The 17,773-nt window shown below is 42.9% G+C and overlaps 1 protein-coding gene across 3 annotated transcripts in view; it reads right to left on the reverse strand.

Moving 5' to 3' along the window:
• The window catches only part of LOC142108916 (cysteine-rich protein 2-like), a 131,355-nt gene that overhangs the window by 44,431 nt on the left and 69,151 nt on the right, over positions 1-17,773 (reverse strand). The gene's annotated exons all lie outside the window — the stretch shown is intronic.

A 17,773-nucleotide genomic window follows, 5' to 3' on the forward strand; every position in this document is an offset into this window, starting at 1 on the left:
TCATCATCTGCTATTTCCTGTTCCGTGATCACCCTGCTACCAGAGTACCATATTACCATCTATACTGCTCTGGTAAGCCTATCACCTGGTGATCCCTGGGTAAAGACTCCTAGTGCCCGTGACAACATGTCCTAATTGCAGGTTTCCACAAGCAACCTTACAAATCCTAAACAATGACACTTCCATACTAAATACATCCCAATACACACAAGACCTCCATCCACAAAGGCCTTATTGTATCAGATATATGCATCAGAAATAAGGCATATCCTTTAGCAAGGTTAACAGAGACAAATTTTTGTACCCTGGTCTCAGAGATAACGACTTCCTATCTTACACTAAGAAGAATAAGTGCAAATGCAATTACATAAATAAGTGCCCTGCGCTATTCGCTTTAAATAAATTTTTTACCCAAAGTTATTTAATAGTGATCCAGTCACATTCCTCCCCCCCCTTGTCCATGCGGTAACCAGGGTGCCATGTCCAAACAATTTGGCTCCTGGTCCGCCATTTCCTAGGGTTACCTGAGGTGATCAGGAGGATCAGGCTCTTTCTGCCGAGACAGTCCATCCGCATTGCTGCAAGCCTTTTCTTACTTGTGAATAATGTCAAAGTCATAAATGTGAAGTGCAAGGCTCCAGCGCACCAAACGGCCATTTGTCCCTGAGGCGTATTGTAGCCACTTTAAAGGATTATGATCAGTCACCACAGTTAAAAGTCGTCCATACAAAGTTTAGCAGTTTTGTGCTCAAATAGGCCACGGGTGCTCTTGCCCATCAGGCCCCACCTGGCTAAGTACTGCTCCCAGTCCATACTGTGATGCGTCAGTTTGCACAATAAAGTCCTTTTCATAATTAGGCGCCAACAGTACTGGAGCACAAACTTCCTTTAATGACTGAAATGCCAGCTCACAAGCGGGTGTCCAGTCAACTACTTTGGGGAGTATATTCTTAGTGAGATCTGTAAGGGGCTTGGCTACAGTACTAAAGTCTGGGACAGATCATCTGTAGTACCCTGCAGTCGTTAAGAATGTTAGTATATGTAACTGGGTCGTGGGCTGGGGCCAGGCTCGGATTGTCTCTACCTTAGCTGGTTCTGACCTAACCCTTCCTCACCCCAAACGATCACCCAGGTACTGCACTTTTGACATCCCCATCAGACACTTGTCTGCCCTAACAGTCAAACATGCCCACCCCATCTTCCCTAACACCAGCCCTATTTGCTCTAGATTATCTTCCCAAATCTTACTGAAATTGGAAATGTCCTCTAGGCAACCCTGCACTCTGCCTAACTCATCTACAGAAGCGCTAATACAGGGCAAGGGGTAGGTGTCAGGCATGGGCACAGGCAGGGGACTTACTATATCCACAGCCACTTGCTGAAAAGGTTCCCCAATTATTGACCTGAGGGGAGCACGAAGACTGGGACGCTGACACACATCACAGGACTTACAGTAGGCCAGGATGTCATCAGACACTCCAGGCCAGAAAAAGTTCTGTGTCAGGCGCTTCAGTGTTTGGTCTCTGCCCTGGTGTCCCTCCATAATGATTTCATAAGCAACTGCCATTAGTTGCGCACAAAAGCCCCGTGGTACCACCAGTTGAACTTGTTCTAAGACTGGTCTATCCCCATCTACCTTCCTAGCTACACAGTCCAACAACCCATTACGCCAGGTCAAACTCCCTACCTCCCTCGCTGGAAGGCTGCCGCCAGCCTGGTGCCTCATGCCTTCCAGTGAGGGATCAGAGAGCTGCGCTGCCCTGAACTTTTCCCTGCGGCCCTCACTATCATCTAAGTCAGGATATGCTGCAGGGGGGGTCTATGTTTGGGTAACTAGGGTCAGTCCAAGTGGGGTCACTGTGGTCAGCTGTACTCACCGCTGGAGCTGGCATACTGCTAGGGACAGGAGCATCACCGGGCACCCCAACAGGTTCAGGTTGGCAAGAGACAACATCCTCTGCATTGCTAGGGGACGTAGTCTTTCCAGAGGCAAAGGGCTGGCTGTTTCCTGACGAAATAGTAGATGTGGTCCTTTCCTCTAGGCTGGCTGAAGTTGTGGTTGCAGGTGATGGCTGTGTTGTAGCAGCTGTGGTCTTTTCCTCTGGGCTGGGCAGGTGTAGATCCGGAAGACTGTAGCTTAGCAGCATGGCTCCGGGTGATAGTGTTGAGAAATGCGGTCACAATTCCACCCCCCACATCATTGCCCAAAATCACATCAGTTGGGAGGCCATCCATAACAGCAACATCTCGCAACTCCTGGCCATCTCCCCAGTCCAGAAACACCCTCGCTACAGGCACTTCTTTTTCAAGTCCATCTGCCACAGTAACTTTGGCACTGCGATTCTGCAATATTGCAGCAGGATCAATAAGATGGGGACTCACAACAGTAATTGAGGCCCCTGAGTCTCTCAGTCCTTCACCCTGCAGGGGTCCCACTTGGACCGGCTGCAGGTTCCTCCACATATTTTTAGGGGGTCTTTTAAACACACAGGTGACTCTCTCCACTGAGTCACCTTCAGACACACCACACTCCACTGGGCTGGTGTAACAGATTCTGGATACTATATTACTAATCTTGATTAGCGCTGGCTTACCTGAGGTGCGGAGTCTAACGATCTCCCCGGTGTTCACCAAGAACCGCCGCAAGGCGGGGTGGGCTTCGCTGCCAGGAGTCGCAGGTCGCGGTCCCCAGGTTCGCCTCAAGATGTAGTACAGCGGAGTGAAGCGGTGGTAGCGGAGTCAACAAGCCGGTTCGGTACACAGGAATGGAGTCAGGCAGAATCAGAAGGCAACTCGGAGTCAACAAGCCAGGTTCGGTACACGGGTCACAAGAATAGGAGAATGGTCAGCAAGCCGGGTCGGTACACAGGGATTAGAGAGCCAGGGAAGTCAAACAGGCAGAGATCAGCACACAGGAGACACTGGAAACAGGAAGACACTGCAATCCACGAAGAGCAGGAGCCAGGAACAGGTAAGTGTTGCTCTGACACTCAGCGAGTGTCAGAGTGAGGTTTTTATACTGAAGGGGATTCAAAATCCCCGCCTCTAGGTTGTGGTCATGTGACCGCCTCCGGGTGCGGTCACATGGTCCTGAATGCGGAAGTGCGGCTGGACGGAGCGGCGGGGATAAGGTAAGTCCGTGACAGCTGGCAGGGGTGGAAACAGTCTCTAGTGGCTCACCTTCACCAGTTAAGCAAGTTAGTCGGGCCCCAGGACTCGAATTAGGGGCACGAGTCTGGAGTGCTGGGGCTGTGGGACAGTCCATCCTTAAATGACCGATTTTCCAGCAGCTGTAGCACTTCTTCTCCAGCCTGGGTTCCGGTGGTCTCTGATAACTCCCAGGGACAGGACGGGGCGGTGGCTGGCGAATGGTACCGAAGGGTTAGGTACTTGCTTTTGGGGGTGAGTAGTAGAGGGGTGTCCCCCTGATTGTACAGTCCTTTGGGGTTGGCTGTTAACCTGGCGCGTCTGCCAGTGTGGCCTCACTGCCACATAGTGATCCGCCAGCTGGGCCGCTTTTTCCAGGGTTGCTGGGCTACGGTCCAATACTCACTCCTTCACCTCCGGCGCGCACCGGCGGTGAAGTTGCTCTCTGCAAATTAAGTCCACTTATTCTTCCCAGGACTTGGCGTCAGATCCATTAATCCATCTTATTGCTAACTGCCGCAACTGGTTGGCAAATTCCTCATGGCTGATGTGGGTGCTTTTAGCCAAGTCCCGAAATTTCAGCCTGTAGGTCTCTGGGGTAATAACATAACGCTTAAGGAGGGCCCGTTTTACCACGTCATAGTCTGCACAGTCCTCTGGGGCCACTCCGCGATAAGCTTCCACTGTCCACTGTGCACGTCCTTGTAGCGTGAGAACCAGATACTTTACCCACTCCTGTTTGGGCAAGTCATGGAGACTACAAGACATTTCAAACACCTGCAAATGTCCATCAATATATCCAACAGAGTCATCAAATTTGGAAAAGTGCAGAGATGCCAATCTGGGCGCAGCGGATAACAGTTCATGGGCTGCTGCAGGAGGGGGTGGCCACCGATTGCCCCACAACTTGATGATAAGCAACCACTCCGCCTCAGTTGCTTTGTCTCCCAGGGACCCCAGCTGCTGCATTAGTACAGAAAAATTACCCTCATCATGCTGTTGAACTTGCATCACTGGATCACTCTGTGGGAGGGGATTGTTGCTGAAAACAGGTGCTGTGTTCTGGGATGTTACTGCAGGTACCTCTGGCCGTGAAGTTAATGTCTCCTCCAGGTCACTGTCAGCGTCCTCATCTGCAGACCCGTACTGCGCATCCCAGGCTCTCAGCACCTTTTTCATTTCCCTCCTTGTTGCTGTGTAAGAAATTTCCAACTTCTTTGCTTGGTACAGTATCTCCAGGTCCGTCCTGGACACTTTACTGTACTTTGCCATCCTGTGCATTCTCCTGGCTGCAGTTATTCCTTTCCTGAATAACTCGGCTCTCCTGACTGCAGCATGAAAAGCTGCCTGGGTTTATCCTGCCGCTTGCCACCAGAATATTGTGACAGGATGGACCGCCTATGCCACCCTGTCTGTTGTTGCGAGGAACCGGCTGGGCTTACTTTGCCACTGTTCCACCGTATCAGATATATGCATCAGAAATAAGGCATATCCTTTAGCAAGGTTAACAGAGAAAAATTTTTCTACCCTGGTCTCAGAGATAACGACTTCCTATCTTACACTAACAAGAATAAGTGCAGATGCAATTACATAAATAAGTGCCCTGTGCTATTCGCTTTAAATACATTTTTTACCCAAAGTTATTTAATAGTGATCCAGTCACAAATATATCCTAATTGATTATCAAATGTGGCGTGAGCAGTGCATTATCAAATACCTTCTTTCTTTTTCTCTTTTTCAAGTAATATTTCTACACCTGGATAGGTAATGGCACTAATAGCAAGTACAGGAAACTATTTTGTTTGTGCCAGTCAGTGTGTTGTAGTGAGGATGTAAAACATACTTGTCTAGTTTCCTGGAATATATGTGAGACTCCAGAATTTCCGGACAGAGCACCCTCCCAGATCCCACCTATTTCCCTAATGAAGCGGGCGGGGTGGGGTCTAGATGATGCTATTTGTTGTGAATTGCCCCCTACCCCCGTGCAATGGTGCAAGTTGCGGTACTGAGTGGTAGAGCGATGGGGCCTTGATCACATGATTGCGTCATCACCACACCACTTTCCTCCCCACCATAACTGACCCCAGGAGCTTTATAAGCTTTCAAAAATTGGCAAGTATGGTGTGTAAAAAGCAGGGAATATATAAATCGGGCAGTCAACAATGCAATACTGTTTACACAGCTATCTAATAGCTGCAGTTCACACACAAGCCTGAGCTTCTAAGAGATACGGAGAGCAATCATAGAAGTTTTCCCCTTGTGCTTCCCAGGAAGAATAAGTGTCTGATACTTTGTAAGCTCCTTTTATACAGCATGTGACATTTATTCATGCTTGGCTATGGGCGTCTTTACATCCCATGCTCTGCGATTAGCCCGATTTTCCAGTGGGTATTAATTATTCACCAAGGTTTTATTGAATTGGGATCGATTTTAAAATTAATTTTATGACAACAAATCTCTAAAATTCAGCCAATAAGCTCATATTTTGTAAGCACAATTTGAAGTTGTGCAGCTCTTTTCCACACTGCCTAGTAGCAGTTTAAGGTTTGAAAATTCAGCACTTTAAACTTAAAGACATGAAATAAAAAAGGTATCCATGATACTTTTGTGCTAGGTTCTATAGTTCTGTTAAAAGTTTGTAATATTAATTATTTTTAAGAAACGGTCAGTGTAAAATCAGTGTAAAAAAAACAAACCAATAAACAGAAGCCATAAAGTCATCTTCATAAGGGCACACTCTACATTCCACACAATTTATGTTAGTGCACAAAAAAGTTATTTAATCCATTCCAATAGTAGTCACGGGTAGCAGATTTTAAACCCCACTGGTCCCTGAGGTTCACTTCTTTATAATGGATATAAAAATTTAAAGAAATTTAGGTTACTGTTGTGGAAATAAAGCAGATAGATGTACCAGCAGTAACATCCCCAAAATTTATTCAGCATAAAGATCTCCTTACAACAGAAGCAGCCACAAAGTAACTTTATGTTAAAAAATGCTCAATGTTATTTTGCATATGGCCACCTTGTGTTATAAACAGGTAATACACCCATACAAAACATACACCAGCCCATGTGCACCCACAAAAAAGTAGATTACTCACATAAAATGCTTTACATTAGCTTTCCTGCATCCCAAAAAACACCAGTGGGTGTATCTACATACAAGCATTACACCAGACTGTGAGCCCCTATGGAGAAGTCACCAACCTGTTCCCACACTGTATATTACCTTCCTAACTGTGCCTGATTCTTGGCATTTTAGTGCTTTCAGATAAGCATTAAGAATTGTAAACCGTTTTTATTATTATCTTGGTTAGTGCCACTTCTGCTGTTCTAGGAAACCCCAGAGTGTGACACCACCCAAGTGACTTAAGTTATAACCGCAGAAATAATAAGACCTGTTAAAGACCACATAGGCAAGATGTAGAAAACCTGATACACTTCAGGGGCCTCATGGACGGCACACATACCTTCAAAAGGGCCACACATTACCCTTAATCTCAGTAATAAGTTAAAACAAAGCAATCAGTCAAATAAAGAGATACTCATCTGTAATTACTAGAGATACCCACTGACCCCCGTGTTTTGGTTTTGGATCTGGATTATCTTCGTGTTTTGGTTTTGGCAAAACCGCCCTTGCGTGCTTTGGTTTTGTTTGGCTTTGTTATTTTTGAAAAAAATTAAATTTTTTTGGTCTAAAATAACCTAATTTAGTGCTCCACCAGTTTTTTGGATAAGTGAGGTAATTCTAATGCTAATAAATTATGAAAAAACAGTTTAATCCCTGGTAGGCGGTCCTTAATTCTAACACTTGCCTGCAAATTATACAGACAAACCTGGTTGTCTTCCCCCTCCATCTTTGATTATTGGCAATGTAGCCATTGTCTTTGGGTGTATATTATACCCTCCACTTTTAGTTAAATAGAAAAAAATCAGCCTGCATAGACTGAACAATATAAAAAATAAATGGACCAAGGTAGTTCGGTAGCTGTCTATGTACCCTCCCCCCCTCCACTTGTAGTTAAATAGAAAAAAATAGTAATTAAGTAATGGCAGCCTGCATGGACTGTAGAATTAGAATATTTAAAGAAATGGACAAAGGCAGTTTGGTATCTGTCTGCATCAGACCCCCCTCTCCACTAGGAGTAAAATAGAAAACTATTCAGCCGTTATAGAGTCTAGAATATAAATAGAAATTGAGAAAGGCAATTTGGTATCTGTCTGCATCATCCTCATCAACATCCTCATTAGTGCCCTCGTCACCTACACAAATCTCCCCCTCATCCTCTTCTAATTCCAAAGTGGCATCCTCAATTTGTGTATCACCAGCTACATTCGGGCTGTTCAGGCACACATCAGCAGAACTGCTGAAAGGGTCCTTCTTTATGGGTACATTAACAGAATGCTCAGGATTAGACATACCACTGGTGGATGGACTCTCTACAGGGATTGTTGTCATATCTGATTCAGAGCATACATTATCCTCTAATGCCTTACTGTTTTCTTACAGCTCGGCTTTCAAGTGTAACAGTAGTTGTGCACCACTTTTAGACTCCAAATTACTTGGTCTTGCTAGGTCACGAGTGACCGTACAAGAAGAAGGCTCGGTAACATTTTTTGATCTGCCAGTAATAGAGAAAGGTGAAGACCTCATTCTTTCTTTGCCACTGCGTGTGTAGAATGCCATGTTGGCAATATTTTTTTTTATCGGCAGTTAACTTTTCCTCAGTTACACTTCTTTTTCGCTTCAACACGATAAAATTTTTTGGGGTGTGTGTTTTTTTCCCTGATTTAAAAAGACTATGTACTTTTACATCGGCTTTACCAGATGACGTACTGGGAACACTACCATCAGGACTCGTGCCAGAACCTGCTTGCTGATTCTGCTCATATGTGGACTGCTTTGAATTAATTTTAATGAGTCCAAACCACTTGTTGTGCAAAAAATTATATAGATACTACTGATAAATATCACTTTTGACAGCAAGAAAAATTAGTGTTTCACACTGGGGAATATTGGACACCCCAAAGCACTTGTAGTTCAAAAAATTGTATTAGATAGATACTGCTGACAAATATGATTTTTTTTTTGACAGCCAGAAAAATTAGTGTTTCACACTGGGGAATATTGGACACCCCAAAGCACTTGTAGTGCAAAAAATTGAAAAAATAAGCCTCCTCTATCCTCCTGCTCTAACAATTGCTAATAGAATTTGAATTAATAATAGAATTGAATAGATTATAAATGAAAGAATAAGGTGTACAATTATTGCTCTGTCCCTGCTCTAATACAGCCTGTGACCTAACCCTGCTCTCTCCCTCTGTCAAATAGCGATGGATTGCTGTGGAGGCTGGTATTTATGCTCTTCAAATCTCGCGAGATCTGAGCTCAGAAATATGAATACGTCACGATGATGTTTTGCCTCGATTTCGATACCGAATGGGCGGGAGAGTACCGAGCCTGGCTCGGTACTCGGATAGGCGAAGTTCGGGTGGGTTCGGATCTCGAGGAACCGAACCCGCCCATATCTAGTAATAACAAACCACCAGGCATTTTAAACAATTGTTACAAGCTGTAGCAAACAAATCTGACTACAAAGTGCTAAAGATGAAAATTTGGAGAGCTGCATGTGTCCCTAGGGCTGTCTGTTTCCCACCACTAACACAGACTGTAAAGGATAAAATATCTAAACACAAATTTATAGTTAGGTATAAAGTTAAACATTTCCAGGTATATTTCCCAAAAGACAAACACACTTAAGTTCAATTGAAATAAAGGGGAGATAGAATAAAAAAAAATATAAAATTGGAGAAACATTTTCGATTTGCACATTAAACACTCTCTTACTGAAGGGCTTAAACTGGGATTTTGGCTTAAACAGTTTTATATAACATCATTTTGTGTATAATTGATATCATATTCTTGCGTTTTCTTTCTATTGTAGTCTAGAACACAGAAAGAGAAATGTAAAAATGTTATAACATCATCCTGTTTGTTTATTTTACTGACATAGCAGCAAACAATGCTTGTTATATGCATGACAATCATTGCAGATAAATTGGTGAATAGATTTTAGTTTTGTAATAAAATGACCTATATTGAGTTGCAAAATTAATAAGATTGTTTTGCACCTAAACTTGTTTAAATTCGGTCTTGCTGTCACTGTTTCTTATTCTCGATAAAGCTATCAGAACTGTTGCATTTACATGTCTGTGATGCAATAAATTGTGTTAAGTGCAGCAAATATCAGTTTGTCTTGGATTTCCATTTTCTGATCACTGGCTTTATGAGTGCACCCAACATTATGGTGAGTACCACTCACCTCCAAAAACCTCATTCATTTGTAAGAATTCACCTAACACCTGTCCTTACTATTCTTATTCATGTTAGTGTTCTTGCTCTATGATTATGTAATCTGAAATGGTAAAAACATTGTATTCTCACAGTTTCCTATTTAGTTTGGGATCTATGGCATTTACCCATCCTATGTTACTGAGGTACATGCCAAAATAATTATATATACATTACTAAAATGAATAAAAGTGAATAATCTATCAGTGTTTGGCAATTATTACAGTTTACTTACTGAATAAACTTTGAATAACTTTGATTTAGAGTATAAAAACAAGTCACATAAATGTAATTCAATGAAGGAAGAAACGGGTGCCTGCTCAAATTCCATAGTAATTTTTGGATTAAAGCACAGAGACTACACCCTTGGGAACCACCTGTTCCCAACCAGAAACAAGATTTCTATTGTCTGTAAGATGGAAATGGAGTGTCTCCATAGTAACCAAACATGAAATTGAGAAGAGCTATTTTAAGCCTTGAAAAGGCTGTAAGATGGTAATGTTTCAAGAAAGATCAGGAAAGTCACAGCTGGATAGTGAAAGGCATGTACAACTCCATACCAAACAAATGGAAAATGTAACAAATGTATCCAACGGACTTGAAAATGATCATGATGAAGACTGATTTTTGTAGGAGAAATATTTATTTGCTTTAACAAAATCATGTTCTCCATTGGTGTTTAAAATAATATGCAGACTGGAAACGTGGAGGTTCCTTTTTTTTTTTTTTACTAAATCTGTTATATGACAAATGTGTGCATCAACAAGCACCCTGAGTATATTGTGCAGCTTTACAGCCAAAAGGTTAGACATTAAAAAACAAAATGCCAGCCAATATATATATGAAAAAAAAAAATGATAACACAAACAGTCCTTTACAAGTTATGTACATACTTTTCAATCTAAGCAGTTAGAAATAAGGATCACCTCAAAGGGGCCAATTCCAATCGACCGCGTTACTCTAGGAATAACGTGGCCTGCACACTATTACCATTACTATGGTAATAGTGCACAGTATTACCGTTAATACGGTAATTTTTACACAGATTTGTGCTTGCAGCTCTTGGGGCCGCAAGCAAAAATCCGGGTTAAAATTACTGTATTAACAGTTATACTATTAGCGCCACGTTATACCTTGAATAATGTGGCCGAATTAAAATGCCCTTCCAAAAATTGTTGTTATGACTAGCATTGCTTTTTGCATATTTCACTGCACAGAAATATATTGCAGTTGATTTAAAGTAACATTTAAATGCGTAGGGTCATATCCGCACTAACAAACCAAAGTGGACTATCCAAACAACTCTGGCACCTTGAAGCCTCCATAAAACTGGAAAACGGGAGTAGCGGCAACACAAGAAGGGGGATTAGGACTCCAGAAACATTGTTCCTATGACCACTGATATATAATATATATATATATTACGGTATGGCTCAGGGAGCCGCGAGAAGAAATTACTGTATTAACGGTAATAGAGCACAGGCCTCGTTACTTCGTCAGTAACACAGCCAATTGAATTCCCCCCTTAAACTCTAGCATTTATGGAAATTTTGTGCAATAGTAATTATTTATAACTCTGTATTATGTGTCCTTTGCATCATGTTGATTTATACATCATGTTGACTAATGCATCATGTGATTTGAGGGTCAGGTGATTTGAGCTACTTAAATACAGTTTGTTCTTGATGCCCAAGAAATTCGGAATACAGCATACGCATACAGCTTGTTCTGAGTAACACTAGAACATACTTGCCATCTTTTGAAAAATCATTTCAGGGAGATTCTGGAAGTAAAATGCTGTCAAAGGGAGTGTATCATGCTCAACCAAGGGGCATGTTTAGCTCTAACCATGGGTGTATGTAGTTGCTGTCCAGGGGTGTGTACAGCACCATCAGGTTTAACCTATAGTACTCTGCACAACATGCCACCAGATGGGTTCTGTGTTGTTATAAGCGTTTTGTCGCTATCCAATAACGATTGTCGAATCTCGATTTGTGTTTCCAACGCACAAATATTTATTCTCAAAAAGTAGCAGAATATATTCAAGCGAAATAATAATAAGTACAGCCGTTACTTATCGCAGGCGCTCTGGATCCAATGTACAGTCATTCAGGTCTGAAGTCTGTTGTCAAGGTGACTGACCACTACATGAGAACTACTGCTTATATGCAAACAGAGATACAGTGAAACAATGCAGGTGGTATAGCTTGCTTCTATTGGTCCATGCATCAGGAGGGTCCAGGGGGTTACACATCATAGGCTGATTCAATCTAAGGAATCCAAAGGTGGGGGTCTCTCCAGGAGATGAGCTCTGTTCTTCCCGCCAAACTGCTCTGTTCTTCCCGCCACACTCCAATTACAATCAGTCCATTTGCATTTGACAGTTAATATCATATTAAAGGTTTATTCCCTAACATCAATAACTAGAGTATGCAATGTGCGATCTCTTCGCCGAATGCACCGAACAGCTGCTGATGTAAAGGGGATTACTATGATTTTAGACATGACACATTTCTTTTAACCTGAACCATATGTATCACTAATATGCATATAACTTATAATATTACACATAAACACTACTATATTTCGACATAAATAACTATGTGTTGCAACTACGAAATATGTGTACTATTTACAAATGTGTGTGTTGTTGCGAATGTATACTAAAGTGGAAAAACTGTTATTGCCACGTGTTGCGGCTGGATACACCCTTCCACGCCGTAGCGTGCTCTACGCATAATTTCAGACAAGGACGATCAAGTTTGCTCGATATCAATTGAAATGACTTTATCCAATTTGCTGACTTCGACAGTGTATAGGTAGCATGTCACCAGAGGATGCAAGTGACGGAAGCTGAAAGGGAAGATTTTTTTTTATTGGATTGTAAAATGTATGGCATTACCAGCAATAACCATGCAACACAGCAGTGAAATTACTGCCACTTAAAGGCCACTGTTAGGAAATCATAGGAATTAAGGGTTTATTGCAGTTGACAGCATATAATTATTGTCCAAATACAATACTGCAGTAATCGAAAGCAGACAGGAAAAAGGCTCTGAGGTAATGCAGTGATAAGTAATCAGCTAAAAGTCAATGCAAAATTAAATGCAGGATTATATCAGTCTTTGTTACAATCCAGAAATATAAACAGTGTTTCTGAGACAATGCTGGTGCTAATTTAAACAGTCTTTAATGCAAAATAATCAGGAACCTAGCAGATATACCAGAGCAAGGAAATGACAGGATATCTGGAGAGGCAAATGGTGATGACAGGCAGAAAATGCAGACACTGATTAACCAGGAGAAGGAAATGCACACAGAGGAATAAAGGGCAGTTACCCATACTTGCCAACTCTCCCGGAATGTCCGGGAGACTCCCGCAATGTCCGGGAGACTCCCGCATTTCGTGTGAGTCGCACGGACTCCCGAGAGAGTATGGCAATCTCCCGGATCTGCCCACTTCCTAGTGAAGTGGGCAGAATTAGGTCCAAAACGACAGCGATTCACCAGCTGTAAAATGACGCGATTTGCGTCATTACGTCACAGGGGCGGGGTCAAAATGAAGCGATTTTTGGAGCACCGCCCCCTGCACGTCCAGCTTCCCCGGCAGGCTCCCGGATCATACTTGCCATAAGTTGGCAAGTATGAGATAACCAGGAGCTCGATAAGAACCGGAGATTAGCCAGAAGCAGGAAATACACAGGAGATTACCAGGGGTAAGAGATTATTAAGGAGTTTACCAGGAGCTGGATATGCACAGGAAATAAACCAGGAGCAGGACATGCACATGACATTAGCTAGAAGCAGGATATGCACAGGTCAGAATCACACAGGATACATATACAGGAACCAGGAAGCTAGCATGTAACACTATCCCCGGCAATGAGTTCAGGAAAGGTGAGAGTTTGTAAACTACAGCCTTCCAAATGATGCTTTAATTTCTCCACATGGGGGTCTCAAAAACAGACCCACAAACTTTCTTCAGGTTCATAGTCCCCTCATTATGGAGCTGATTCCAGATGCTGAAAAAATATTTCTTCTTTTTCCTTTTATGGCCATTCTCTGCAGAACAAACAGTCTTTTGATGAAACCAAAAGATCAATAAGACCTGACTTTTCTGGCTGTACTTTATGATCTGATATGGATACAGGATTAGCAGTTGCATCAAGAAATGTGCGGAAAGATGACGGACTGAACCTCCTAATTACTGCAGCATTAAAAGTGATAACATCCTGCAGAATAGGATCTCTGGAGTCTGAGAGCACATGCCCACTCTAGATCCTCTTCTCTAAAACTCATAAGTATGGAGGCTATAAGTCCTGCTCAGTGGTGTCAAAAAGAATAGATAGTTGACTTGCACATTGATGCATCAAAACCATAAATTTTATAATGTATGCATCAAAAAAGAATTAGTTGGTCTTTGGAGAATTTAGCAGCAGAAGCATTGGGCACAAAAAATATCTGGAATCTCAATATAGGAGGCAGCGATTCAACCTGGGGACTGTGGACGGGGCAGTCATCTCAAGCACCTCAGGCTGAGCAGCTATCTGTGGATGTCAGGCTGGGAACTGAGGCCAGGCCAGAATATACCTGAGGCTTGGAGGTCACGGCAGCACGGTGACTAAGTGGTTAGCACTTCTGCCTTACAGGAATGGGGTCATGAGTTCAATTCCTGACCATGGCCTTATCTGTGATGAGTTTGTATATTCACCCTGTGTTTGCGTGGGTTTCCTCCGGGTGCTCCGGTTTCCTTCCACACTCTAAAAACATGCTGGTAGGTTAATTGGCTGCTAACAAATTGACCCTAGTCTGTGTGTGTTAGGGAATTTAAACTGTAAGCCCCAATGGGGCAGGGACTGATGCAAGTGAGTTCTCTGTACAGCGCTGCGGAATTAGTGGCGCTATATAAATAAATGATGATGATGTTTTGTCCTCCGTCCCGGAGGACAGGACAGAATTGATCACAGGCCCAGCGGTCAGGCCATAATTGACCTCAGGCCTGGAGATCAGGACAGAATAGACTTCAGGCCAAGACTAAGCAGTTGTCTTTAAAAGCCCGGACTTGGCATTCTCCTCTAGAAGCACGGACAGAGAAGCAGTAGCTGGACACTCAGGCTGGTAAGAAGTTTCTGGACACTCTGACTGGAAAACAGTTAGAAATCTCTCTGAAGCAGGCTGGAGGGACAGAACCTTCTCTGGAGCAGGCTTGAGGGACAACACCCTCTCTGGAGCAGGATGGAAGATCATGCCTGGGAGATAGGACTGGCTAGTCATCTCTGCCTGCTTAGACTGGGTATAATGTTTGTCTTCATGCTTCAAGGCAAAGGCAGAATGTTTGTCCCCATTCCGTCTCAGACAACTCGGAGTGAGTTGTTGTCTTAAACATATTGGAATAGGTAGGCCACATTGGAAATTTGTGCTGGGTATTAGTCTTATACAAATTGGACAGGGCTTTCATCTTAGACATGGAAGAAGTCTCAGATGTCTCAAATACTTCAGCAAAGGCAGTTCTCTCAGATAACATAGATGTGTAGTCATCTGTAGAGCCTCTGGACAAGCTGTCATGAGTGATACCTCTGGACACACTGCCATATTAGGAATCACTGTACACGCTGTTGTCTCTGGAATCTCTGGACATGAGGACACAATTGATATGACAGCACTGGAAGCAGCAAGCAGAGTCTCAGGGCAGAAGACAGCTTGAAGAGCCGGAACTTTCTTTACAGCAGGATTTGGTAAAGCTATTGCCACTGAAGCAATCCTTGTAGAAAACTCTTTCTTATGAACAGTTATGGGAGATGAGACTCCTCCTGAAACACAATGAGAGAGTGAAAATCTCACTGATACAGGAGTTGATTCCAGGTTTAAGTTTGGCAGATGAATTCACTGGAGAATGTTCTGCAGGAGGTATAGGCTTTCAGAAGGCACTGAAGAAGGTAATTTTCAGAACTTGCACAGTAGAGACATAGGGCCTGAGTCATTAAGAAGAGCAAAACAACAAAACAGTCAATTTGATCATGGACAAAACAATGTTACAATGAAAGGGGTACAAATTAGCTTATTATTTTGCACAGAAAGAAAATACTGACTTTTTTGTCATGTAGCACACAAATACTTGATAACTTTATTTTTACACTGAAATTTAAAGTTTATCTAGGACATGCTCTAGCCCAACTATAAATCTGTCCCCACATTTTAAATGTATCACTACCTCCAATGCAACATGGTTTTGTAAAGGTGCAAAGTTACTTCTTTTTTTTGCTTTACTCTCCTTAATAACTCAGGCACATAGTGTCAGTCGCCGTCCTGCTTCTACCTCTAGACGGACGCCTGACGCTTTGCGATGCCCGTGTCCAGTTGCATAGTGACGGTACATTCTTGGCTCCTAATTCGCACGCATGTGCAGAGCATCGCATTCCGTCGTATAGCAACAAGAGACTTTCTCCAGTCCTGATCTGCACACATGCACAGAGCATCGCATTCCGTCGCTTAGCGACAAGAGACACTCTTTTCCTGTTAGCGGTTGGTTGCGTTCTTACCGCCGAAAACCGCAGCACCAATCAAGGAGTACTTCCCTCTATTTAAAAATCACTCGGACACCATTAGGGTGCCGAAGTATTTGGTCTTCAGCCTTGCTCCAGCGTTTGTTCCTGTTTTCTTGTTGCTCATTTGGATTCTGACACCGGCTTGTTCCTGACTTCTCCTTTGGCTCCTGATTCAGACTTAGAGTGATTTCCTGGTTCTGACTCGGCTTCCTGACCATTCTCCTGTTTCTGATTTTGGCTGTGACTGTCTCTCTGGTTTTGACCCTGTTCTGCTGACTATCCTTCGTGTGTGCATTGCTGCATCTAGGCCTCCATCCTATATCCTGGCGCACCATCCCCGCTGCATCACTGGTCACCTCTCCAGCTAACTGATACTGAGGGCCGCGACTTGCACGCCTCTTGCAGCAGAGTCCATACTTCCTTGCAGGGGTCCCTGGTGAAAACCAGAGGCGTGTTAGACTCCGCGCCTCAGTTCTCAGTAGTGCCAACTGCTGGTAGGTGTCAATTCTTCTGCGACTGTGTTCTTCCGCTGACAGATGAGGACATGGACCTCCTATATGCTGAAGGTGAATCAGGGACCTCAAAATATGTTCTTTGGTTAGTAACAATTCCTGTTGAACATTCAAATCTCTATTTACAGGTTGAACAAATCCCACGGTGACTAAGTGTTTAGCACTTCTGCCTCACAGCGCTGTGGTCATGAGTTCAATTCCCGACCATGCCTTATCTGTATGTAGTTTGTATGTTCTCCCCGTGTTTGCGTGGGTTTCCTCCCGGGTGCTCCGGTTTCCTCCCACACTCCAAAAACATACTAATAGGTTAATTGGCTGCTTTCAAAATTGACCCTAAACTCTCTCTCTGTCTGTGTGCGTATGTAAGCGAATTTAGACCGTAAGCTCCAATGGGGCAGGGACTGATGTGAATGAGTTCTCTGTACAACGCTGCGGAATCAGTGGCGCAGGAGTGCAGAAACACAAAAATTTGTTGCGGAAGTTAAAAATCACTTCAGGATCTCAGGCACCAAAGTCAGGAGATGCGTTATTTTAGAATGGATCAGGATACTATCTACCTGGCATTCCAGCAGTAAAGTTGATTAGTTGAGACATCCTGGATACAGTATACCAGGATTAGTGAGAAGAACCAGATACCAGGGTTAGCACTGTCAATGAGTGCAGAACAGGTGAGAGTTTAGAAAGTGTTGCCTTCCAATCAGCACTTAGTTCACACCTGAACTGAATAGCATATCTGAGTCCATTAAACATGCTATAGGCTATATATAAGATATATGAAATGCAGAAAAAAGGTTGCGAAAGTGAGAGAGAAAGGTTTTATGTGCTCTATTGTTCTCACTGGCACTTGCGACAACTTCATTTGGAGTGTAAGACAACTATTACTTGTTAAGTAGTTAGCTCTTACATACTAATTATTACATCAAAAATCTGGAATGGAGTTGATCTTTAAAAGACCACTAAATCTAAAATACAAAATACAAGTTGGTTTATACAAAAGAGTTACTAGCAGTATAAACAAATATAGATTTAAAAGTAGTATTAGCTTATGATAAGAAAATACATTTACAATAAACTTATGACCATGTAAGAAGATTTTCCCTAAACACAGCAAGCACCCTGTCAGAAGTCCTATTTAACGAAAATGCAGCTAGCCTTAAAAAGAGAAAATACAAAAATAATTATTTGACTAATTTGGAGGCTACGGCCAAATGATC

The sequence above is a fragment of the Mixophyes fleayi genome, chromosome 12, assembly GCF_038048845.1.
Source record: "Mixophyes fleayi isolate aMixFle1 chromosome 12, aMixFle1.hap1, whole genome shotgun sequence".
Classification (NCBI taxonomy): domain Eukaryota; kingdom Metazoa; phylum Chordata; class Amphibia; order Anura; family Limnodynastidae; genus Mixophyes; species Mixophyes fleayi.